Source organism: Stegostoma tigrinum, unplaced genomic scaffold, assembly GCF_030684315.1.
Source record: "Stegostoma tigrinum isolate sSteTig4 unplaced genomic scaffold, sSteTig4.hap1 scaffold_54, whole genome shotgun sequence".
NCBI lineage: Eukaryota > Metazoa > Chordata > Chondrichthyes > Orectolobiformes > Stegostomatidae > Stegostoma > Stegostoma tigrinum.
This window is the reverse complement of record NW_026728472.1, coordinates 2,104,616-2,131,548: the sequence shown is the minus strand read 5'-3', so window position 1 is coordinate 2,131,548 and position 26,933 is coordinate 2,104,616.

Sequence of the window (26,933 nt, the reverse complement as noted above, 5' to 3'; positions counted from 1 at the left end):
GGGTTTTGCGGATGGAGGGACTATCAAAAGAATGAGGTGGGATGACAAAATTTCAAAATAAGGTTGTGAATTTCAATATCTTGGTGCTTTGCCACCCAGAAAATGTGTATGTTAATGAGCACAGGATGGCAAAATTCAAAGATGTTGAAATGGATGAGAGTAAACACATGTACAACAGATTTTTGGATCATCTCAAGATTTCAGGGCAGTAGAATTAAGAAACTGGCCAGGAGTATGTTTGGGGAGTTAAGTCGAGCGATAACAAAGGAATGGATGAGAGTTTCAGCAGCAGATGAAAAGAGACGCTGTTGAGGTTCAAATTGCATGTGGTCTTTGTGAAAATGGGTGTGGGGTGCGTAATGTAGTTGGAAGCTCATCTTGGGGTGAAATATTGCACCATGACTGTGAGCAGTTTGGAGTCAGTGGTGAGTGAGTGGAGTTTGGCTGCCAGCCTGGATTGATATTTTTCATTGTCTATTTAAATGTGATCTATACCCCTTTTTCAAACAGGAACAGACTTGGCAGCAGAACTAATTTGTGAACCAACTGCCAGCTTTATTGAGACAAATTGTGGAGTTTATCTGTGATGAAGTAAACTACAGTGACAAACTAAGACAGCTATTTCCAGTTGAATGTTGGTTATACTATAACTAGGCAGTAGAGCAGTGAAATAACTTATGAGAGTTTTTGCAGCCTTGGTCTTCAAACACTTTCTTCTGTCTTGGACTTTTATCTTCTGATTCTCGTTGCTTTCCATTGCACAGACCTTTCTTGGGAATCTCTTTTACGCTTGTTCTTTTTTGATTAACCTCCCTCTCTGCCCAATCACAGTTCATATGAACAACACTCACCTCACTTCACCAAGTGGCGTTCTTCATATTCATAATTATTCTCTTTCCATCTTACCTGAGGACTGCTAGACCTGTATTTATTACCCTTATTTCACCGCTATTTCTCTATTCGCTGCCAGAGCGGTATCAAGAGCTATCTTTAGCTTCGAGATGCAGGAAGTCTTTTCAATCGCGACTTATTAAAAAATAACAAAAGAACTGGTATGTTGTAAATCAGGAACAAAAACAAAGTTGCTGGAAAAGCTCACCAGGTCTGGCAGCACCTGTGAAGGTAAAAAGACAGAGTTAACGTTTCGGGTGCAGTGACCCTTCCTCAGAGCGACTTATTAAAACCCCAGGATCGCTAATGTAACAATCTTTCTCATCCAGTTCTCAGTCTCATTTGTCTCAAAATGCAACATTGTGACGACGTCATTAGCTTCTCACAATGACAACACAAAGCACTGCGCATGCTCCAGCTCACAATGGCGTCTGGCTGATTGATGTCAGTGCGGGACCAATAGGAGCACCGGGCTGCCATGCAGGACCGGGCGGATATCGCTGCACTTCTAACCAATCGGAATGAAGAAGGGGCGGGATCAGTGATAACCACGTGATCATCCACGAGGGCAGTGCAGGGTCGCTGAGACAACCGGAACTGCAGATGCTGGAGAATTCGAGAGAACACGGTGTGCAGCTGAATGAACACAACAGGTCAAGCAGCATCAGAGGAGCAGGAAAGCTGATGTTTTGGATCTAGACCATTTTCCACCTTTTTCTGACGAGGGTCTGGACCTGAAACGTCAGCTTTCCTGCCCCTCTGATGTTGCTTGGCCTCCTGTGCTCATCCAGCTCTATACCTTGTTATCCAGGATAAAGTAGATATTATTAGTCAGAGAAATTATTGATTTAAAACAGGAAGAGGAAAAATAAAGTAGTTGCATCAAAAAGTATACACATAATAAGAATCTGAGTGTATCCCAGAGCCTCACTATGTTTAAAATGATTTCTTGATGAGAAAATGGAGACTACCACATGTTCAGACAAATAAGGAATGACCTGCTTAGGAATAGTTCATCAAGGTGTACTGTCGCTGGGTTACAGAAAACAAGTATTGGTAGCACATGAATTACTAATAGGAGGTGATAGAGTAAGCTCAAGTGCAAAATCATTTTCATTGGTCTGGGTACTGTCTGTCATTCTTGCATGTCATTGTATGTGAACAAAATATATCTTTTTAGGCTCTGATTACTCTGTGCTACTGCGTTCAGGCCAGTTGTGTAGCGTCCATAAGACCAGAAGATACAGGAGAAGACATAGGCCGTTCGGACCATTGAGTCTGCTCCATTATTGGTCATGGCTGATTTTGCAAAACATGTCATCGGGTCAGCTGTTTGGAACACCCCAGGCAGCAATATAAACAGTACCTTTAATGTCCATTTCTGCATTTGTGGAACCCTTCACAAGGCTTATAAATGATTGCATAGAACCCCTACCGAAAAGAAAATATTTGAAATCAGATTTTATTGACCATAATAGATATGTCCACTAGGTTTCCAGAGGTCATTCCATTATGCAGTATCATGGCTAAAAGAATTGTAGAAGAGTTGCTTAAATTTTTCAAGAGATACCAACCACCCACAGAAATACAATCAGATGAAGGGTCAATATTTACAGCAGTAATTCAAAGAGGCTTTGGATATCTTTGGAATAAAACAATCGATATCCACTGTATACCACGGAGAATCGCAGGGAGCATTAAAATGGTGGCATCGAACTTTAAAGACCATGTTGAGGGCTTAGAGTCAAGACTATCCAGAGGACTGGGATAAAAGCATTCTGCTTGCGCTTTTTGCAATTTGGGACGCATGAAATGAATCTGCAAAATTCAGTCTCTTTGAATTAGTTTCTTTTTCTGGGAACAAGGTGAGGGCAACATTGAAATGAATCAAGAATGTGAGAGTTCGCTGAACAGCATGTAAAAGTAGCACAGCATGTGATGAAATATCAAGCAGACAAGAAAACATCAGTTTGCAATTTTGCCAGTGGGGATAGAGAGTTAGTGTTACTGCCAGTGGTAAGTGAACATTTAAAAATGAGGTTTAGTCGGATTTATTAAATAGAAGGAAAATTCAGTGAGGTGAATTATTTGATAAGAACGCAAGATAGAAAGAAATCTCACAGCGAATGTCGAATGAATATTTCAAGCAGGAAAATGCTCTTGACTGCCTCTCTTGCGTTTCCCAAACCTCTGCCATCACATCCCCTCCCTGCAACAAAAACGAAGACAGAAAACCCTTTGTCCTCATGCATAGTCCAACGAACCTCTGGATTCAACGTATCATTCTCCGCCACTTCCGCCACCTGCAATCTGACCCCACAACCAAGGATATATTTCACTCCCCACCCCTATCTGCCTTCCATAGGGACTGCTCTATCCATGATTCCCTCAACTGCTCCACAGTCCCCAATAGCCCCAAACCCCCGACACCTTTCCCTGCAATTACAGGAAGTGCTACACCTGCCCCGACACCTCCCCCCTCACCTCCATCCAAGGACCCAAAAAAACCTTCCACATTGGACAGATGTTCACTTGCATATCCCCTAATGTGGCTAACTGCATTTTTCACTGACACTTTGCAAGCCAGCGTTTTATTTCTGCACTCAGTCATAATGCAAAGCCAGGAGACTGATAGACATGGGTAATTTCAGTCACAATGTGTCCAACAGTTCTGACAAGTGCCACTTGCACGCAGAAGAAAACAAACACTGAAGTTTAAAATCTTTCAAGTTTGAGAAACAGCCAAAAATCACAGAGATTACTTACGAGGATGGTAGCATTAACAGCAGCAAACTTCCTTGAACAGCATGAAGAAAACACGTGTGCATTTGCTTTCACCATCAACAGGACAGACCTGTGCTTCAGAAAACCGACAGCAGAGCAGATCGAAGTCGGCAGGATTACAACCTGCACCAGCTAAGTGTTAAACGTGGGAGGTATTGCACCTCAAAACGAACTAGTGAAGTCCCTGCAGCATTCATTTTTGCAAGCATTCATTCTTTTAAATGAATTTTTTGAGAAGTACGTGGATTGTGGCCCAGATAATTTCTAGCCATGAACATTTAACAGAGAAGGCAAAAAGAAACTGACTCAGGGATAACAAAAACTGCAGATACAGGAGTCAGAGGCTGTATCGAGCTGGAGGAACACAGCAGGCCACGCAGTATCAGGCAAGCAGAAACTGACTACTTGGTTTAGGGGATCCTGCCGATTGTGCACACACCTGTTATTGTGAAGCAGTTGCCAAGCACATTCGGCTTTTAATCAGAAGACTGAGTATTTCAGGCACAGACAGGGACTAAGCCAGGGTTTGTAATTGCCCAGCCAGCATTCTCTGACACCCGCTGGGCAGATTTTCAATCCGTGAAAATGTCTCCCAAATCATTGCAGTTAAACTGCCGATGATCCAACTTCCCCAGGTTCACTGATATTGTAATGGTGCCCTCAATCTCTTCTGATTTTATATTCCTGTTTCCTTTAATTTCACTGTCAGCACCTTCCACAGAATTAACCCTGTCCCTTACCATACACACAGACAACTGACACATCTGCAACCTCCCTTTGCTGTATATGTACCTGGTGACCGCAAGGATATTTCTTTGGTTTGTCCTATTTCACTTCAACATGCTGTCACTGATGGAATCACCCAAAAGTGTTGTTAGTTTTCACAGTCCCGCTGACAACATCCAGATCTTGCTCAAAGCCCTCCCTTTCCACTCCACCATTTTAGGAATACCGTCCATTTTAAACTTTGCAAATCCATGCCATAGTATTCGATTGCTGCTGAAAGCCCCATTCCCCAGTTTAAAAGCCCTCTCCTTTCCTGGCAACAAAAGCTGAAGGGTGGCCACATAGAAAGTGATTCTAACCGAGAAAACAAAAACCTGCACTGCTGTCTGACCCAGAAGTAACCTCTATAGATACTGCCTTTGCTGTCTTGTTTCGAGTATTGCTGGATATCGGAGCTCGTTCTGAGAAAAGTCATGCAACAACCAAATTCACATCAAACCTTGGAGGAACCTATGGGTGGGAACTCACAACTGGAGAACAGGTCAGTGGTCTTTTAAAATGTGACATTACCGTTTTTTTTTTGTAAACCTACACTAGTGAGTAGAGTTTTTTTTGCGATCTGCTTCTTAATTAAACTCTAAAAATTTAACACAGAGGTATAAGCTCACCTGAATCAGTGATTTTAAGTAGTAATACTGTACTACTTTCTGAGTCTGTAGATTGTTAAGATGCAAAGACGGCCTTCAGTAGAGTGATGTGCTCTTCATGTCGGATGTGGGAGCAAATGGAGAATTTCCATGTTACTGATGTTTAAACCTACAGGAGTGTGTTTGGTTTCAAATCCTATTAGATCGCATGGATTGGTTGGAGTGACAGTTAGAAGCAGTGACGAGTTTACAGGGCCTAGGGGATAGATGGATGACCGTTGCAGGGAGGGAAATAAACCAAAAATGCAATTATCCAGATGGGTGACTTCCAGGATATGGAGATGGAGGCAGGTAGTGCAGGAGTCTCCTCTGACCATCCCCATCTCAAATAAGTACGCTGTGTTGAAAAATGTAGGGGGTAATGGATTCTCTGGAGAATGCAGCACTGACAGCCAGGTTCTTGGTACAGCGCCTGTCTCTAGTGTGACACCAGTTCCAGGCCATCGATTGTGAGAGGGGGCTCTCTCGGTAGAGGCACAGACAGATGTTTTGGCAGCTGACAGTGAGCCATCAGAATGGCGTGTTTCCTCCCTGGGGCCAGGGTCAAAGATATCTCGGACAGAGTGTGAAATATTCTTCAAAGCTGAGAGGGATCAGTAGGGGCTCATTGGACATGTTGGAACTAATGACATAGGAAGTGAAGCAGATGATATTGTGAGGAGACAATGTAGCAAGTTAGGCAGGAATTTTTAAAATGTCCTCAGGGATAAACCTGTTTGGATTATTCCTAGTGCCACAAGCTAGTGAGAGTAGGAACAGGAAGCTAAAGCAGATGAATGCATGACTGAGGAGCTTGTGCAGGGAGAAAAAAATCATATTTTTGTATCAGCAGAATGACTTCTGGGGCAGGAGCCACATGTATAGGAAGGATGGATTGGACCTGAATTGGAAGGGAACAAACACACTGGTGGGGAGATGAGTTTGAGATGCTCAGGAAAATTTAAACTAGTTGGGTGGGGGAGGGTATGGTTTGTGAACCAGGGAGATAGTGACGAAAGAGATCAGTCTGAGACTGGAACAGTTGGGAAAATTGTAAGTCAAACAGACAGGGCAGGCAGGAACATAATAGAGGACTGCATATATTTCAATGAAAAATGTCCTGCAGGTAAGGCAAATGAACTTGGAGCATGGTTCGGAATATGGGACTGGGTTAGCGCTGAAATTAGAGATGTGACTCAGGGATGGACAGGACTAGCAGCTTAATATTCCAGAGTTTAGTTGCCATAGAAAATATCAAAAGTGGGTGGTGGGACATGTTAGGAAGAGAAGTGGCATTTTTGATGAAGGGTAACTTAACACCTGTATTTTGGGAACATATTCCAAAGAGTACATACAGGGAAGTTATTTGGCTGGAACTGAGAAATAAGGAAGATTTGATCGCCCTTCTGCCCGTGGCAATCGATAAACAAATTTGAAAGAACGTCTCAGCTATCTCTAAGAATGGTAGGGGATATGGTAGGGGATTTTAAATTTGCAAACACAGACTGGGACTGCCATAGTGTCCAGGGCTTGGATGCAGAGGAATTGGCTAAACACGGACAAGAAACTTTTCGGATTCAGTATGTGGATGCGCATTCTAGCGAAGATGCAAACCTTGACCAATTCTTAGGAAGTAGGGCAGTGCAGGTGACTGAAGTATTGGTAGGAGAGCATTTTGGAGCCAGTGACCATAACTGTATTAGTTTTGAAGTAGCGATGGAAAAGGATAGACTGGATCTACAAGTTAAAGTTCTGATTTGGAGGAAGCCACTTTTGACATTATTAGGCAAGATCATATCTGTGAGCCTGGAAAATTGTTGATTGAGTTTTTTTGAAGAACTAACAAAGAGGACCGATGAGGGCAGAATGGTGGACATGATCAATGTGGACTTCAGTAACACGGTTGACAAGCTTCCTCAGGTAGAGTGGTCAGCAAGGTTAGGTCACACAGAATAAAGGGAGAACTAGCTATGTGTATATTGTGTTGGCTCAAAAGTAGAAGACAGAGGGTGATGTGGGGACGATGTTGTTCAGACTGAAGGGTGTGATCAGCAGGATGCCACAAGGATTGCTGCTGGGTCCACTGCTTTTCAACATTTGTATAAATGATCTGGATGTGAACAATGGAGTTATAGTTGTAAGTTTGCAGATGACACCAAAACTGGAGTCATAGTGGGCAGTAAACAAGGGGATTTGCTCAGATGAACCAATGGGTGATGAAGTGGCAAATGAAGTTTAACTTTGGTAAATAAGAAATGCTGCACTTTAATAAATCAGGATGGAACTTATTCACTAAGTGGTCAGACCTTGGGGAGTATTGATGAACAAAGAGACCATGGAGTGCAGGATCAGTTTCCTTGAAAGTGGAGTCATAATGAGATGTTCAGAGATATTAGGAAATGCCGATGCTGGAGAATCCAAGATAACAAAGTGTAGAGCTGGATGAACACAGCAGGCCAAGCAGCATCTCAGGAGCACAGAAGCTGACGTTTCGGGCCGAGACCCTTCATCAAAGAGTGGGATGGGGAGAGGTTTCTGAAACAAATAGGGAGAGAGGGGGAGGCAGACCATAATTTTGTAGACGAGAAGATAGGTGGAGAGGAGACTATAGGTGGGGAGGTGGGGAGGGGATAGTTCAGTCCGGGGCGGATGAGCAGGTCAAGGAGGCGGGATGAGGTTGGTAGGTGGGAAATGGAGGTGTATCCTGAGTTGGGAGGAGGGGATTGGTGAGAGGAAGAACAGGTTGGGGAGGCGGGGACGAGCTGGGCTAGATTTGTGATGCAGTCAGGGGATGGGACGAGCTGGGCTGGTTTTGGAATGCAGTGGGGGAGGGGGAGATTTTGAAGCTTGTGAAGTCCACATTGATACCATTGAGCCGTAGGGTTCCCAAGCGGAATATGAGTTGCTGTTCCTGCAACCTTCGGGTGGCATCATTGTGGCACTGCAAGAGGCCCATGATGGACATGTCGTCTAAGGAATGGGAAGGGGAGTTAAAATGGTTCACAACTGGGAGGTGTAGTTGCTTATTGTGAACCGATCGGAGGTGTTCTGCAAAGCAGTCTCCAAGCCTCCGCTTGCTTTCCCCAATGTCGAGGAAGTCTCACTGAGTACAGTGGATACAGTATATTGACAAATGTGCAGGTGAACATCTGCTTAATATGGAAAGTCATCTTGGGGCCTGGGATGGGTGTGAGGGAGGAGGTGCGGGGACAAGTGTAGCACTTCCTGCGGTTGCAGGGGAAGTTCCCAGGTGTTGTGGTGAGATGTTACTGGGATAACATCCAATTGATTTCTATACTTCTATAAATTAATGTCTTTTATCTGCCTACACATAGGTATGCAGGCACTGCCCAAAAGATTCCTGCCCAGCTAGGAATTCTGCATTAGACTTTGTGACTCCTTATCCTCCCACACATGGATATGCAGACTCTGCCTTAAGCTTCCTGATTGAATAAAATTAGAATTAAACTGTCTCAGTTAAGCGAGGAACATTTGTAAAGGTGTGATACTTCTGACATGTGTAACTTCTGTCGCTGACAAAGGGGCCAGGACACTGACTTTGTTCTAGCCAGACGCATCGGCAACTTGAAATCACAATCTGTCCCGATAACAAGTTGAAATCGCCTACTGCCATTAGCAGCCACTTCACGAGTGATCGACACTATATCCTGAATTCTTAGGTTATTGATGTAATAATCGTTTTGTTTCCTGTCTTTGTAATAATGGTTTCATGTATCATGTCATTGTGAAATATGAAATTGTTTTATGTGTTATGTACTGAGTAAAGTATAAAAAGTAGCGACTGTTCACTGCTCAGGGAGAATTAGGTACGAGACTCTGCACTCTGTGCCGGGTTGAGTACAGTGAATCTCCACAGCTTGTATTTGCTGGTAATAAAAGGATTTGTGTTTTTCTAAACAGATCAGTGTCTTGTTATTGCAGCAATTCCGTGAGGGTCTCCGAAAACGAACCTGACATTTGGCGATGCGAGCAGGGTTCCAATATGTACTGCAGTCTTCCGTGGAGGGCGGAATAAGTGATTGTCCCAGTGTCAGTAGTTTGAGATGCAGTGAAGATGTTTGGAAGCCAAAGGATTGGGAACCCTTTAAAAGGAAACCAAAAAGAAAGTACTGATGGGAGAGAAGATGAAATATGATATTCTAATAGCTCGTAATAAAGACGAAGACTGCAAGAGACATTTTTTAGGTCTCAAGAAAGTATAACAGGAAGACAAGAGTGAACGTTGGACCTGTGGAGAATGAACCTGGAAGTGTTGGAATGGGAAACGAAGAAGTGGCAATGGAACTGAATACATACCTTTTATCAGTTTTCACAGTGGAAGCCACCAACAGCATGCCTGAAGTTGAAGATATGAGGGGAAGTGAGCGCACTGGCCATCAGTAAGACGGGTCTGGGGATGATGAGATGCCTGAAAGGTGGACTACTTCCCAGACTTCTGAAGAAAGAACTGAGGAGATTGTACATGCAAGGTGGTCGCCTTTCAGAAATCATTGGAGTCAGGAAGGGTACCAGATGGCTAAAAATGTTTAATGCATTTCCCTTGTTTTGGAAAGGAAGGAGACAATGGCAGAAACTATGGATGAGGTAGCCTGACTTCTGTTTCTGGCAAGGTTTTTTTTATTAAGAATAAGACGCCTGAGTGCTTGGAAGTGTATGGTGAAAATAAGGCAGAATTATTATGGCTTCATCAAGGGCAAATGTTGCCTGACAAATCTTTTAGAATTCTTTGAAGTAACAAGTTGGTTAGATAAAGGAGAACCAGTGGATGTGATCAATTCGAATTTCCGCAAGGCATTTAACAAGGTACCACACAACGGGCTGCTAAAAAAAAGTTAAGAGCATGGTGTTAGTGGTCAGTTTTTGGAATGGCTGACTGGCAGAAGGTGGGGAGTCAGGATAAGGGGTTTCTTACAGCGTGCCAGGGAGTGACCTGAAGAGTTACTTAGGAGTCAGTGTTGAGACTACAACTCTTCATAGTATGCATTAACTATCAGGAGAAAGGAACTGAGGGCATTGTTACCATGATTGCAGTTGACACAAAGGTCAGTGGATGGACAAGCAATGTTGGGGAAGAGGGGAAGCTGCAAAAGAACTTGGACAGGCTTGGAGAGAGAACAGAGAAGTGGCAGATGGAAACCAATATGGGAAAGTATGGGTTTAAGGACTTTCGTAGGAACAATAAAGCCATAGGCCATTTTCTAAATGGGCAAAGACTTCAGAAATCTGTAGTGCAAAGGGACTTGTGAGTCCCAGTTCAGGAATTCTTTTCAGATTAACAATATTAGCTCAGTTGGCAGTTGGGAAGGCAAATGCCATTTTAATATTTATTTCAAGGCTTAGAATACAAGAGCAGAGATGAACTACTGAGGCTGTCTCAGCTCTTGGCAGACCGTATTTGGAATATTATGAGCAGTTTTGGACCCTGTATTGAAGGAAGGCTGTAGGTCCATTGGAGGGGGTCCATAGTAGGTTTACAAGAATGATCTGGGATGAAGGGTTAATCAGAAAAACAACAGTGAGGACTCAGTCTACATTTGATGGAGTTGAGAAGTATGAGGGAGATGCAGGAAGGATAGACAGGGAGCCGCAGGAGGATGAGGGGCGTTTTTGATTAAGAAAATTGTTACTGTAACTCAAAAATATTTCTTAAAAATATCATCCAGTGAAAATATGGGATGGAATTAGAAATAAGAAGAAATGAATGATCACCTTGATGGGATTGTACTATTGACCTCCTCAATAGTAAGAGGAAACAAAGGAACAAATATATAGAGAAATCTCAGATATATGTAAGAATAATAAAATAGTAAAAGTAGATGATTTTAATTTTCCAAACATTGACTAGCACTAACATTTTGTTAATTGTTTGGAGAACAAAGAATTTGTTAAACATGTTCAATTTTTTTTGAACTGAAGGCCTGTCGCCAGGGGTGCTCCGCAGGGATTAGTTCTAGACTCTCTCTTCCCTGTCATTTATATAAATGATATGGATGAGAATATAGAAAGCATGGCCTGTAAGTTTGTGGATGGCACCAAAATTGGTGGCACAGTAGACATTGAAGAAGTCTTTCTACGATTATAATGGGATCTTGATCAAATGGGTCAATGTGCTGAAAAATGGCAGATCTGGATAAATGTGAGATATTGCATTTTGGTACAACAAACAAGGATCCGGCTTATGCACATAATGGTAGGGATTTGGGTAGTGTTGTAAAACACGCGAGCCTCGGCATGCGGGTACGTAATGCTTTGACGTTTGTGTCACACACAGATAGGATTGTTAAAAAAGGGATTTAGCACACCTTCTTTCATTACTCAATCCTTCGAATATAAGAGTTGGAATATATGCCGAGATTGCACAGGACATTTGGGAGACCTCTCCTGGAATATTGTATCAAATTTCCATTGCCTGTTTATAGAAAGGATATTTTTAAGCTGGGCAGAGTTCAGAAGAGATTTATCAGGATGATGTCAGATATGGAAGGCCTGAGTAACAAAGAAAATCTGGATAGGCTGGGGACTCCTTTCACTGGAATGTAGGTGGTTAAGAGGCAATCTGATAGTATTTTATAACATAACAAGGGTATAGATAGGATTAATGATATTGTCTTTTCCCTGGGATGGGAGATTTCAAGTCTCAGCGACACATTTTTAAGGTGAGAGGAGAGACATTTTAAAAATACGAGGGGATTTTTTTCACAAAGAGGGTGGTTTGAATGTTGGATGAACTTCCTCAGGAAGTGGTGGATGTGAGAACAATTACAACATTTCAAAGATATTTTGCGAAGTAGATGAATAGGAAAGGTTCCAAGGAATATGGGCCAGGATTAGGCAGGTGGGACGAGTTTTGTTTTGGATCATGTTTGGCATGGGCTGGTTGGACTGTTTCCATGCTGTATAGTTGTAAATGTTCCGACTAGAAAAGGAGTAAGCTTTGACCTTCTCTTGGATAATAAAGCAGAAGAAGTGACAAAGTTACAGTACAGAAACAAATTGGCATTGGAATAAGATATAGAGATCAGGCTCAGTATTATCAGGAATTAATAAATAAGGATGGAGAGTGTATAAAGCACATTGCACAAGAAAATATTAAAAGAGAAAAGCAAATCAACTGAACTTATTTTAAAAATAAAGCCTTGTACCTCCATACACATAACATTTGGAAAAAATTTATGAGCTGACAGCACAAATAGTTATGACTTGGTGGGGACTACTGAAACATGGTGAGAGGAAAGTCCAGGTTGTGGAGTTAAATGCCCATGGGTACTCAGTATTCCGAAAAGATAGACAGAAAGGAGCAGGAGGTGGAGTTGGTCTATTGCTTCAGGACGATCTCAAGGCTGTATTAGAAAATGCTAATAGCAATAAGGGTAAAAACGATAAATTAGTCTGGTTGGAATTGAAATGTAAGGGAAGAAACATCTTGGTAGGACTAATTTTCAGCCCCAACCCACAGTGTTTCTAAAGTATAAGGCGTTGTATAAACCCAGAAATAACGAGAGCTTGTGGGACAGACACAATAGTAATTATGGGTGGTTTGTATGTGCATATCGACTGGATTAATCACCCTGGCAAGGGTCACCTCGAAGAACAATTCATACAGTGCATCAGGGATTGTTTCTCACAAAAATTTGTCATGAGACCAACCAGAGGATTGGCTACAAAAAAAACTGAAGGTGCTGGAAAAGCTCAGCAGGTCTGGCAGCATCTGTGAAAAAAAAACAGACAGACTTAATATTATTGGTCGATGAACCCTTCTGAGGTTTTTCACTCCCCCTCCCCCTCCTTCCTTACACTTCTATTTCCCTTGCACTGCTCCTTCTGCTGCTACATACACTTCCACTGACCATCTCCCCTTACACTACTCTTCTACCACCCCCATTGAATGTCACACCACTTCTCCAGTGTCCACTTTATCATACCTCACTTTCCCTTTTTATCCTCCAACCAGTATGATGGAAGCTGCTGATGTCCATGTTTGCTGTTGGTTACCTATGAATGCTGAGTTTGAAACGACGAATGTCCAATAGGAGCAGACAATAGTGTGTGTTTGCCACTGTCTGTTGCACTGGAAATGGGATTGTTCTATTCCCCATAGTACAGAGTGAAGCTTCGTTCTGTCCCTCTGAGATGGCATTTAACCAACTACCTCATTACAAATTGGACAAACATTGCCCAGAATCGTAACTTCCTGCCCTAAAATTGCTTTGGAATATTGTGAGGCCAGTGATCACATTGTTCAAACAAACTGTGTTCTGACCTTTCACTCTTTATTGCTTCAGCTGATGTTCCAATGTTATTTGAAGTGAGATCAGAGTAACTTCCCATGCCACCAGCCGTACTTGAATCATTGCAGCATCTAGGGCCATGAACGAAAATGTGATCAATGGGAATTGAAGAGAATCCTGCACCGGTACTGTTCTCACCTGAGCAATGAAAAGCCTAATCTCTGCAAGTTATCATTCAAGATACGTGTCATCCTGGACAGGGAATAAATTGTTGCTTCACTATAATATGATAAAATATCTTGGAATCCTCTTAGAAACAGCTCAGTGCATACATCTGCACCACTTCGATTAAAAGAGTCTCAGGAATACAGCACTATGACACCTTCTCCAGAGCTGATGATGATGACAAATAAACTTTGCCTTTGCTAGTGTTTTCCAGTTACCGTGGATGAATGTGTCCTATTAAAAATACCAGGACAATTTATGTTGTCAGAGCTGGGTGTAAAGTCTCAGAAGGTTAAGTCTTTGCTAGATGAGTGCAACTCCAGCAACATCGGGAGCATGGCATGACACTGAGGTAACGATTCTCATCGTTTTCAATCAGTTACATTTTCAGGACTAATCGTGTGATATCAGTGTCACTGAGATCAAACTTTTCATGGCACTTTATCTCAATACAAGATGCCATCGATATTAGGGATCCTTAATACAGAAACTGTGCAATGTCCCACTTAATGACCATGACCAAATACTTGAGAGTCAACTCAATTGGCAGCTTTACTGTTCTGGTTCAGATCAGACGAATTGTGATCAAAAGTGGAAAAAAATGTATTCAGAAATAAAAGTTATTATTTCTAGCAGCATCTGAGCAGAGAGAAACAGAATTAATTTTGTGAGTCCAATATGACATTTTCAGAACAGGTTCATGTCAGAATTGAAATGTTAGTTCCAAATCTGTATCTCGATGTTGCCTCAACTACTGCATTTCTCCAACAATTTTGGTTTGTATTTCAGATTTCCATCTCTAACATTTTGCCTTTCTTAAAAGGTCCAGATGTTGAAAGTGGTTACATTTGGGACAATACAGTCTATTCCTGTTAGAGCTGTTGTGTTGGTTGTATTCAACCAGAATCTGTTTCTTCTTTACATTCCAAAAACAAAACAACTTTTGCCTAATATCCTCCTTAATGCATGAATTTCAGGAAATCAATTTTGATTGAGAAGATATTTTAGAGGCAGCAACAGCTTGTCAGGCAACAGAAATAGATTATTCATGACAACACAGTCTGTGTCCTTCACTGACAATGCTTGTCCCCTCAGGGTCTGAAAACTTTTCATGTATATCTCAGAATAATTACAGCGAAGGTGGTGGCCACTCAGCATGTCATCTCTGCACCTGCTGTGAATGAGCAACATCCCTACCAACATGGTCCTTTAATCTCCCTCTACCCCTAACAGTTTGAAATCTTTTTCTGATTTTAATCCTGAATACCCTGCGCAGATATGAACAATCTTATCAATTTGCATATTCTGTTATTAGACAGTGTATATTTAATATATAATTCACTACATCACATTTAAATGATCATGCTGTGCTCTCTCCAAAATATAACCTGATTCCTTGCTCTTTATTACATTTCATTCTGTCTGTTAGAATAAGTGCTGGTTGAATACTGGTGACATTGGGATATCACTGTACTCCCCTCCAGTCTCCACAGCCACTGCCCCCATTCCGCTCTGCCTCACAACCAATGTCACACTCATGTCCCTGACACATTAATCCATGGGCTTTTAAAAAAACATCATTTTACATGTCATGTTTAGATTTAAACTGAACCAAGAAATGTAAATGATACTACTTTAAAGCACAAAAACTGCGATGAAGAACATTGCATATTAAAGACACAAAGCTGCTTCATTACAGCATCGGAAGAACATCCAGACAATCCACACTTGATCTGCAAGGTCAGGGAACTATACCCAGCGTTTTGTAGGACTGATCGCACAGTCGCAACATTTTGCTTGTGTACTTTTTTTTCAGATGGTCGGGGCGTTGGTACAAATGGTTAGAACATTGTACATGGGGAACTCAGCAGGTCCATCTAACCGACAACAAGAAATCATCCACCATTTTCCTTCACCAAAGACTCTCTTAGAACAATTGTTTTTGGGATACAAGACCAATAGCCAATGACATTAACGTCTATTTCAGCCCCGTTGTTATTGTGAACCAAAAGTGCTGTATTGAAGGGGCTTAACTGGAACTGTTTGTTCAGTGACTGTGATTGATGTTAGTCTCTATGGATTCTAACTGTGTCACAGGAGGTTTTCCATCTCCTATAACTGAAGGGCTCTGTTCAATGTTTTATCCCATAGTACGAGCAGGAGCATCAGTGACAGCACGAACAGGGATCGGCAACTGCACAGTGAGGGAGAGGAGAGATCAGAACCTGAGAACAATAGACTGGAATGTTATAACAATGGATCAGAATCTGAGAACAATAGACTGGAATGTTACAACAATGGATCAGAATCTGAGAACAATAGACTGGAATGTTACAACAATGGATCAGAATCTGAGAACAATAGACTGGAATGTTACAACAATGGACAGGAGTTTACCCTCGGGTCTTTTCATTCTTACCTGGCGTTACGCAACATTACCAGATCGGATAGAAGCTGTGCTGATGATTATTCAAGCTGGTTACTATCCCATTCTCGCTATTGTTGGTGTTCCTGGTAAGTCTCTCTACCGATACCCATTTATTACTTCCATAAAGCATATTCAACTCCACTGTTCTTTCTGTCACCTAAATTTGGCGAAGACAGAAGCTATTACCTATAGTTTTAATTAAACCTCCTGTCAATATCCATGAATTTCAAACTTGCCCCTCACAAACATCTGACAACAAAACTATTCACAACATTGTAGACCTTTTTGACTTCCGTCTCGCTGTTGTACCCGTCACTAAATCTGTCCAAAACCAGTTCCTTAATATCCCCACTCTTTCCCTCTGCTTTTGTGCTGTTGCCAAATAAACCATTATCTACACCGAGGTAAAATTCAGACATTACAACTCCAGCTCTTTTCTGGCTTGCCTTCCAGTTACAAATATTTTGATCATAATCTTGTTCTTGTCTCTCAAGTTACTTCGCGATACTGACACCAGGTTAGAGGAGTTAAGTCGCTGGGCAGGTTATTCAGAGTTTCGGATTATTCCTGGAAAGATACTGTTTCAATTCCTACCACATTTGGAAGCAAAGCAATTTTCACTGACAGAAACTATAAAATCAACAACATTTTGTTTAATAACCTATCTTGTTATACTGATGTCCTTTCGAAAACAAAGTCTAACACTATTACGTGGTCTGGATTCAGGGTGAAGTCAGGCCCTGAACAAGGCATGCAATGGCCACAGTCAAGGGCAATTAATGCTAGTTTACAAATGCTGCTCTTGCTGGTGATGTCGACACCCCATGAAATAACAAAATTAATGGTTAAATCAAACAAAGAAAGATGCCTGAGATCTGAAAAAAAGAAATAAAGTGCTGAGGAAATTGAGCAGGTTTGGCAGGCTCTGTCGAAATAAACCCACAGTTAGTATTTCTAGTCCATATGTCAGTACTGAAATCAGCTGGCATACACTGTGATTTATGCTGGTGACGGGGATGTTTGTTTTGAAGGGGAGAAGGAATGAGTTGAATAGGTCGAGAAGGAGAGAGCTAGGCAAAAATAAACAAACAAAGGGATTGTTGTATGATCAGCTGGAACGAGAATGAAATGTAAGATGAATTACATTTATTTTTAGCCTTTTCCCATATTCCTAAATATAATTACCATGTAGATATGCATACAAATCCCTTTCTAAACTAATCTATGCCCCCCCCAGTCTGTCTTCCCTGAGTCTGATTATCCTAATATATACATTAATGGGATGTGGGTGTGACTGATTGGCCCAGTAATTATTTCCCTTCCGAGGTTACCTTGGGAAGGTGTATGTGAGCTGTTTTCTTGAACCACTGCAGTTCACGTGCTGTGAATTGCTGGTACAACTGTCTGTCCTGTTTCATTCCTTTGAGGCTTAGTAGTGATTGATAAAATTGAGTGTCTGGATTGGTCATTTCAAAAGGCAGTTGAGAGGCAACCACATTGCTGTGTGCCTGGAGTCACATGTCGGCCAGACCAGGTTTGGATGGTAGATTTCCTTCACAAAAGAACATTAGTCAGCCCTGTGGGTTTTTTTGACGATCAATGATGGCTTCATGGTATCATCATTGCAGATATTTTATTGAATTCAAATTCCACCATCTGCCGTGGTGGGATACAAATTGTGGTGTGGGTCATTTGCTGGGTCCCTGTATGAATAGCAGAGATAATAGCAATTTGCCACCTCATCCCAAGTCAACTCCACAAGCAAGAGTGATGTTGCTGTTATTGTGATTGTGGTACAGAAAATTGTGTAATTACATTGTCAACTGCTTTTCCTGAAGAGCGGACCCATTAATATTTCAGGTCACTGTGACTGTACAGAGATGTAACAGTTTATCACCGAGGAAAATAGAAACTGAGGAGAGGAAGGTATTTTTTTCAACACTGAGTGGGTGTGGCATGCATGCACGGTTTTGAATTGTTCCTGTCATTGGAAATTCAGCGGAGGTTTTGTGGATAGTTTTCTCGAGCATTACTACCCTCACCCACAATTCCTATGCTCTTTCAAAATTTCCTATGCTCTCTCCTCAGAACATCATCCGTTTGTCGCCCTGTGTTGTTAGTTCTAATGTGTACAACAACTTCCTGTTTGTCTTTCTAACTGTGAATAATTCCTGGACCTTGGCAAGCTTCGGACAACCCACTGTCCTGTTGTATCACATTCAATGCAGAAATGTCTGTCTGCATCCCTGAATTGATAATTCCCTATCACAATCAATTATTTGGAATACGATGCATTTCTCATTACATTCGAGCCAATCTTGCCATCAGAAACATGGCTGTGAATGTTACATTCACCTCAATGTCCATCACGTCCTCCATTGTCCAAAACAGCATACTTGTTCGAGATGGGGATGGCCACAAGAGACTCCAGCACTACAGTCTACCTATCCTACATTTCCTCCAATAATGCATCAACCTGACTGTATCTGCAGTTTTTTCTACCTCCCGACAAAACCATCCATCACATCCCCCATCCTCCTGTAAATTCCTCATTGCATCTAGCTGCTGCTTTATCCATGCAATCCGGTAGGTTTCGTAACCAAACACTCTTCAGTCAGACATATTCTTCAGGAACATTGAAGTTCTCCTTCATCTCCCACATCAAACAGGAAGACCACATCACTCTATTGAAGGCCATCATTTCACCTTAACAATCTACTGACCAAGAAAATAGCGCAGTCTAACTGCTCTAAAGGCATTACACTCGGCTAACTTGTTACCTATGTGATATATGTTTAAAAAAAAACGTAGAGGCAGATCTCAATAAAACATTGCAAGCAAATCACAATACCCGCTGTTGTAGATTTACACAGTACGGTTAGACAAAAATCAATTTCGTTCTTCCTCTGCCGTGGTTTCTCCAAGGTCAGCTGTGAATTTCCCTTTATTTATGCTTCTCAAATCCAACTCCGATGCCCAGAGACACTTGAATCTAAAAAGCTCAGGGAATCAGTTGTGAAATCTGACTGCCTGGTTAGTCAGCTAAGCAGATACATTGTTCTTTTTTCCCTTGTCACACCGTATGTGCTCACCCATTTTAAACGTTTTTGTTTCTGTTTTAATCGTTTTATTTCAAAGTTCCTATTCAATGCAACAGCTTATAATATAGTGATTACTTCTCCAAGAAATCGAGGAAATCAGCTTCATCAGTGAATACACATCAAAAAAGGAGCAGCTCCAACAGCCACATTTTTCTCCCGTCCACCTCTTGTATTGCATGGAATCCTTCATGGAGAAAAGAACAAAAAAGTAAATAGGAGACAACTTGATGTCAGTTGTGAGAAATGAATCTAATTTTTCTTTTGTAGCGAATGTGATAACCAGATTGTTGGAGAATAATGATATGGTTTGACAGAGTCAGCCTTTCCGCAGGAAGGAAATTGATTTTTGATTATCTTGCTGGGGTTTATGGAGGATGTTTGTTGTGATATCAACGAATGAGAACTAGTGGGAATGGTGCGTTTGACTTTTCAGATAAACTTTAACATGGTTACACAGAGATGAGTGAAAAAAAAAGAGTCCATAGGTATGGCGAGTAAAAAAATACTACATGGGCTGAGAATTGGACACTGGAGAGAATAGAAAGAGTAGGGTCGTTTTTAACTTGTATCCCATGTATCAGGGCTTGGAAAACAGCCATTTACAGGCAAAGAAATTGTTTGGACATGGTCAACAAATACCATCCTTCTCATTTTATATTTATTAGAAAGTGACAGTTTGGGAAGTGCAATTGTCAAAAATGGCCTGGAAGCCCTTGTTCGTGAGTCACTGAAAGACTATATACAGGGGAACAAGGAATCGGGACAGTAAATGCTATGCTGTCCTTCATTGCAATATTATTCAAGTATGGCAGTTAAAAAAAAAACACTTCCTGCAGTTGTAGAGCGTTGCTGAGGCAGTATTTGTCGCACTGTGTACAGATTTTATTTCTTTAATACAGAGTGATCTCCTCGTCACAGAGACAATGCAAAGCATTTTTACCAGCCTGATCCCTGGGATGATGGTACCTTCAAGAGAAAGTGAAGGAAGTGAGTGTTTAAGCTGTAGTGCTGTGATTGAATACGAGGTAATTGCATTGAAAATTCAATGTTATGGGCTAATACTTAATACATTCAAAAAGACATTGATAGCGTGACAAATTGCTTGTTTTTTTTCCTCTCTGAGACATGTTTACTGATAGTTTATGGACCTCTGTGGAGTACCATGTTAGGTTAGAGTGAGCTCCAGACTCTAAATGAACTCTCAGCACATCAAGACGCAGTTGGTGTGTGACTCTGCACTGTATGTAATGTTGCTCACAAATCCATCAGCAGCCATAATGCCTTGAGTCTGAAAGAGTTAGCCATTCCCACCAGCTTCTGACCTCCAGTCAGGACACCAGTCTGTCTGGAAGACGGACGTGAGACTTGGTACAAACCAACCACTGCCACTCCTACCATCATAAAACCACATTAAAGTAACGTGTGTGCCATTAGCAACAGAGCCAGGCGGAACATCATAGAGCAGGCTACCTGTGCACTCACTGCTTCATTGGTGTGTCATATTGAAGCATCAGTGACATTCTCCTATTTCGGTTCATGTGGCTTGAGCTCTGGATGGCCTACTCCATGGTCCCAGGAAGAGGCTCAAAGTCCTGGTTGGCTGACCCTGGTACTTGGTCAGCAGGTTAATGTGCTGACTGTACTCCTTGCCTTCTTGTGTAATAGGCAGGACAGAGTGAATGGACTGTGCCTCTTATTATCCAATAGTTTTGATGGACCGAATAGCTTCCTCTTATTCCTGTAAAACCAGTTCAAGGTGCTGGATGAATTCCTTTCTTATTACTGTGAAATGAGCAGTATACAGCAATATTGTTACATGAATATTACTGACACTTCAACAGCATAAGCTTGAATGTTGTCCAGGTCTTGCTGCACATGTACACGGTTTGCTCCAGGAACTGAAGGATGACAAATTGTTCTGAAAATTGTGTGAACAAAAGTGAGCATCTCCACTTCTGACGTTCTGATAGGGGGAAAGACATTGTTGAAGCAGCTGAAGATGTTAATGCTGATGAACCTACAGTGAGCATCTCCTGCTGAGATATCCCAGGGCTGAGAGGATTGATGTCCAACAATCGCAAGCACCTTCCTTTTTGTGATGGGTAACTCGAAACAGTGGGGAGCGGAAAATATATTCCCATTGAGTTCAATTTTGTTTTGGGCTGCATGATGCTGTTGTCAGTCAAGTACTGTGTGGCTATCAGTGCCAGTCACTCTTACTTTGTGTTCATAAATTTTGTTCAAGTGAATAAGTCATAGGGTATGTGTGGGGCGAATTTCTATCTCACAGAGGGTAGTGACGTTTGGGGCTTCTCTGTTCCAACGCGTCGGGAAGCTAGATCGCTGAAATTATTGGAGGTGGTGGATGGGGTTGTTGATGCGTTTTGCCACATCAGAGAGTTGAGGTAGACAAGCAATTGGGCATGAAAGAGGAGTTATGGCCCAGATCAGATCAGCCCTGATCTTATTGAAGGGAAAGGCAGGTTTGAGGGGCTGAATCACCGACTCCTGTGTATGGTATTCTCGTATGTTTTTATTGGAAAGTCAGTGATTGTTATTTTCCTAGAAGCTCTGTTCAGGAATTTTGTGGTCAGGTAGACCAGAGGGTTTTGTGAGCAAACTCTGGGTGCAGTATGGTCAGGGGCAGGGTGGGTTTGCTGCTGTATTCGTAGTGAATGTGGATCTACAACATAACAAACAAAGGGAGACAGGGAAAACTCTGTAAATAGAGATGAGGGGTCTGTGTCAGGCCAGCACCAACTCTTTTTTTTCCCCAAGAATATTTTCCATCTCACACTAAACTATATGTGAAAGCCTTCAGAAGCCGAAATGCCTGTGTTTGGATTCCTTGAGAATCACGGGCAAGTGGTCTCCAACTGCTCCTGAGTAATGGCTTTGTAGGGTGGAATGGAATGTCGGGGCATTGGACTGAGGAGAAGACTGGCACATTGGACATAACAAGGTGTAAAGCTGGATGAACACAGCATGCCAAGCAGAATCAGAGGAGCAGGAAAGTGATGTTTCGGGCTTATATCTTTCTCCAGTTTCTGAAGAAGGGTCTCGGCCCGAAACATCACTTTTCTTGCTCCATTGATACTGCTTGGCCTGCTGAGTTCATTCAGCTCTACACCTTGTTATCTCAAATTCTCCAGTATCTGCAGTTCCCACTATCTCCGGCACATTAGATTCTTTGACACTGTTGCACTAGGCACTACGATCATGGCCTAACTGTTTTTCCCCGCACTTTACTACCTGTTGTTCGTTATCCTTTACTCACTTTTCTGACAAATATCTAAATGACACAGCTTTGAATAAATTCAAACACACAGGTACCACAGACTCCTAGGGGAAAAAAAATCCAACTCAAATGGCCCCTCGAGAATTTCTCCTCACGCCTGTTCAGACGGACTTTGGAATGTCATTGCTATCATTTCTAGTCCCGTTCCTCCATTGATCGTGACAAATTTTAAATGTAACCAGCTTGGTGAAATGGCCAATTTTATGGATGTCATATTGGCTTAATTTCAGCATTAGGGACAACTCAGACAGATGTCTTAAATTGCTAAAATAACTGGTATATAATCAAAGCAAAGTTACTCAAGCTATGATGGAAAGATATATTATAAACAGTTTAGTCACTGAACTATATTGCCATGAATATTTATGTTTCTACAAACACTGAGACACACACACAGACACATGCATACATACATCATGGAACAGTTGGAATTGGCTGAAATTCGTTTGCTTTAGGCAGGGGAGAGATTCCAGTGAACCCTCAGCAGCAATCCTCCACGAGTGGCAAAGATGACTGACAGGTTTTCTGCTATCACACATTGCTGTGAGGAGGAATAAAGAAAGAGAGGCTGCAATTATTTGCTGCTTCTCTGGACGTTACATTTTCTCCTTCTCTCAACGAAAATATACAATAATATTATCTGGCCACCAAACTGGGCCATGTGAAATCGGCTTCAACATTCTCTGCACTGTATGACTTCATGACAGTTCATTTTTCCTCGTAGGAACAACTTATCTTAATTTGAAGACATGCTCATATGTGCTTGACTAATGTTCGTAAAATAACTTCATGTCTTATGGCATCTGTGTTAAAATGAATACATTGCTTTCAAAAATTGAAATCCTTAGTTTCAGTCTTCCATACAAGAGGGAACACCCATCAGCTGTGCACCTGGTACACTCTCCTCAGGATCTTATATGGTACAATATGAACATGTCTCATTGAAGTGCTGTGAATTTGTAGAGGTTTGTGAAATTTTGAGGGACATGGATACAGTGAATAGGCAAGGTCATTTTTCTCTGGTGAGGGTGTCCAAAACTAGAGGCATAGATTTAATGAGAGAGGGGGGAGATTTTAAAGAGACCTGATGGGTAACTGTTTCACACAGAGTGTGTTGTGTGTAAGGAATGAGCTGTCAGAGGAAGTGGTGGAGATTGGTATATTTACAACATTCAAAAAGCCCCACTATGAGTACATGAATAGGAAGATTTTAGAGGGATATAGGCCTAATGCTGGCAAATGGAAATACATCAGTTGGGAATATCTGGTCAGCACAGGCGAGTTGGACCGAAGGATCTGTTCCTGAACTGTATGACTTTGTGAGTCAACAAGGCTTTCATTCCTGGAACGAGTAAAATGAAATAAATTTGATAAGTTTCTGAAGCAATTTTGCATTTTGTTTTCACTTTAGGGAATTGAATATATCAGAGCGGTCTCAGTAATGCCCATTACAGATGCTGTAAAACAATCTGATGATTGTACAGATAGCTTTTACATAAACCAGCACCATTCCATATACTTTCCTAATCACTGGCTACATGCGCAGGATAACATTATAGGATTCATATACTAGGATTCACAATCCCCTTGTACTACCATGTTCTGCAATCTCTTTCGATTTATGTGCTTTACTGTTGTTTTATCCTTCCATCACAGTACAGGCTTCCCCGTAACCCACAGTATGCTATTTCTGCCTAAGGTTTGCACACTATACTTCCCTATCTTTAAATCCCTTTGCAGGCTCTCTGCTGCCACTGCAGGCCTTATGAATGACTATCATGGTGAGCTCCAATCCAATCAGTCCCTTGATTTGGATTATACATCATCGATGACTCACGCTGATCCCTGAGGCACGTCACCGATTTACAGCTTTATAACCTGAAAATAAACATTTATCCCTGCTGGCTATTGACTGGTAGTTACCCTGGGTTCACCTGTACCTGTGTAGCAGCCTAGAAAGCTTGCATGGCCTTGTCCTGTGTAGTGTAATGAACTCAAAGGACAGGATGACTTCATTCTGTTTCTGTGTAAATCATTTGAGGGGAAGGAGGGTTTCAATGACTCTGACTGGCTGTTTGGCATCTTGCTGTACCTCTGGAACAGCGTCAAGGAAATGAGTGAGAGAACAACACATGGCTTAGGAGCAGCAGTTGGCCATTTGGCCTCTCGAGCCTGCTGCACCATTCAGAGAGCTCATTGTTGTTGTGTTTGTGGCTGTGCACCCCATTCCTACCTGTTCCCAATAAACATTCATTCTATTGTTCAACAAAGATCAATGGAACTCAGCCGTGAATGTTTTCAGTAACCCCGCCTTCCCTGCTCCTTGCGGGGGAGAACACCACAGAACGCACAGTCCGAAAGAGAAAGCAACATCCCTATCTCATTCTGAAATAGAAGGCCTTTGTTCTGAAAATGCGTTCCCCTCAAACCGATCACAAATCTTTTGAGACACAAGGACCCAACAATTCGGACCAGATATATATCATTCAGCCCTAAAACCTGTTCACATTTCCGTTAACTGACTTCAGTCCAATAGTTATCAAATCTAACCTCCACTATACTCACAGGAAGGCAAGTCCAGGTACCATACGATCGTAATAGCTAAGAAATTGGAACAGAATTTGGCCACTCGGCCTGTCAAGTCTGCTGTGCTGTTTGATCATGGCTGAATTGTTTCTCAACCCCATTCCCCTGCCTTCTATAACTGACCAGTGATCCCCTTATTAATGAAGAACATCCATCTCTGTCTTAAAGACACCACTGTGTCTGTGTGTATGTGTTTGTTTATGTGTTTGCATTTGACTGTGTGTCCATATCTCTGTGTGTATGTGTTGTGTGTATTAGTGTATGTATCTCTGTCTGCATCCCTGTGCAAGAGGTCACGTGTGTTTTCAGTAAATCCATTGAAATTGGAGTCAAAGCTGTCCCACTCTTTCTCTCTGTCTGTTACTGTTGTGTTTACAATCACAAACTCTCCCGCTGTTGCCCTCTCCACCCCACTATACAGTTGGTAGTTTTCTTTGGGATGACATCAAACACTGTGAATCTCTGACATTGTCGGGCATTTTGTTTCTTCAAATAATGTTTTTGGAGGCACAGAGCCGTTTTGTTCGATACCTAGCGATGTTGTTCCTGACATGTTACCTCTCTGATGAAGGGTCTAGGCCCGAAACGTCAGCTTTTGTGCTCTGAGATGCTGCTTGGCCTGCTGTGTTCATCCAGCCTCACATTTTATTATTTTGGATTCTCCAGCATCTGCAGTTCCTATTATCTCTCTCTCTCTCTCCTATATTACCATCACCGTCGGGTCTGTTTGTGGACATTTCAATCCTTTTTGACTTTTAATTTGTAAGTATTTAAACAAAGAATTGCTAGCTAAAGAGCATGGAATAAAATTTAATTAATCTCCTTACAAAATGGTTCACTCAGAGTTGTTTCGATACAATTGCGGTGGAAATACACTTTAATGTGTACACGAAGAATCACAAATAATGTCCAAATACAAATCACTTCAACATTTGCAGACAGGGCAGAGATATTTCTGTACTTGAGCACTTCTGACTCTTAAGGACCTTTGTACAAATGCAATGCTCCTGACACTAGCTTTCTATGTGTGTGCCTGTGTTGTTGGGCTTCAATCTGGATGCTGTTTTGAGCTGCTGCCCTCCTGCTCTCCCTCACAGACTGAACGAATCCCTGAGAGTTTTCACTGTCTGTTGCCCTCGGTGCAGTACGGTGTAGCGGCCAACAGAGGTAGACATTACATCGCATGACACACCGCAGAGACTGCCAGACCCACCGCGCCCACAAGCGCACACAGAGATGCCGACATGGAAATACACGCACAGCCATAGATACGCAGACACTAATACAAAAACACAGATGTACAAACTAATACACTGACATTGATATAGACATGGGGAGTCTGTCAAAATTTATTTTGCTCCCTGATGATTTTCTCAATATTTCACTCAATCTATCTGGTGTTTGTCAATATTTCTACTGCCCTGTGGGGAATGTGCCAGTATTTCTGCTACTCTGTGGGGAATGTGTCAGTATTCCTATTTCGAGTGCGACTGTATTGCAATTTCAATGCCTGCAGATACCAAATCTAGAAGAAGTGTAAAGTGTGTGAAGGACAGTGTGGAACACCAGCAGGATAGAGACAAATTGGTGTTGTGTTTAAGTATATGGCAGGCGAGGGACAATACAGAGCAGAGTGAGATGATGCACTTGGTAGAAAGAACATTGAAAGACAATAGAAAGTAGGCCGTACCGTTATAAAGGGTGTGCAGGAGCAGAGGGTCCTCGATGTGTATGAGCACAGAAAGTTGAAACGTTCAGGACAAGTCACCTTGAAGAGGTTAGCAGGGTGTTAACGCTGATTGGCCGACGTGGGAAGATCTGCATCAGGGCAGTTACTGCTTCCAGAATAATAAAGTGTGAAGCTGGATGAACACAGCAGGCCAATCAGCATCTCAGGAGCACAAAAGCTGACGTTTCGGGCCCAGCCCCTTCCTCAGAGAGGGAGATGGGGTGAGGGTT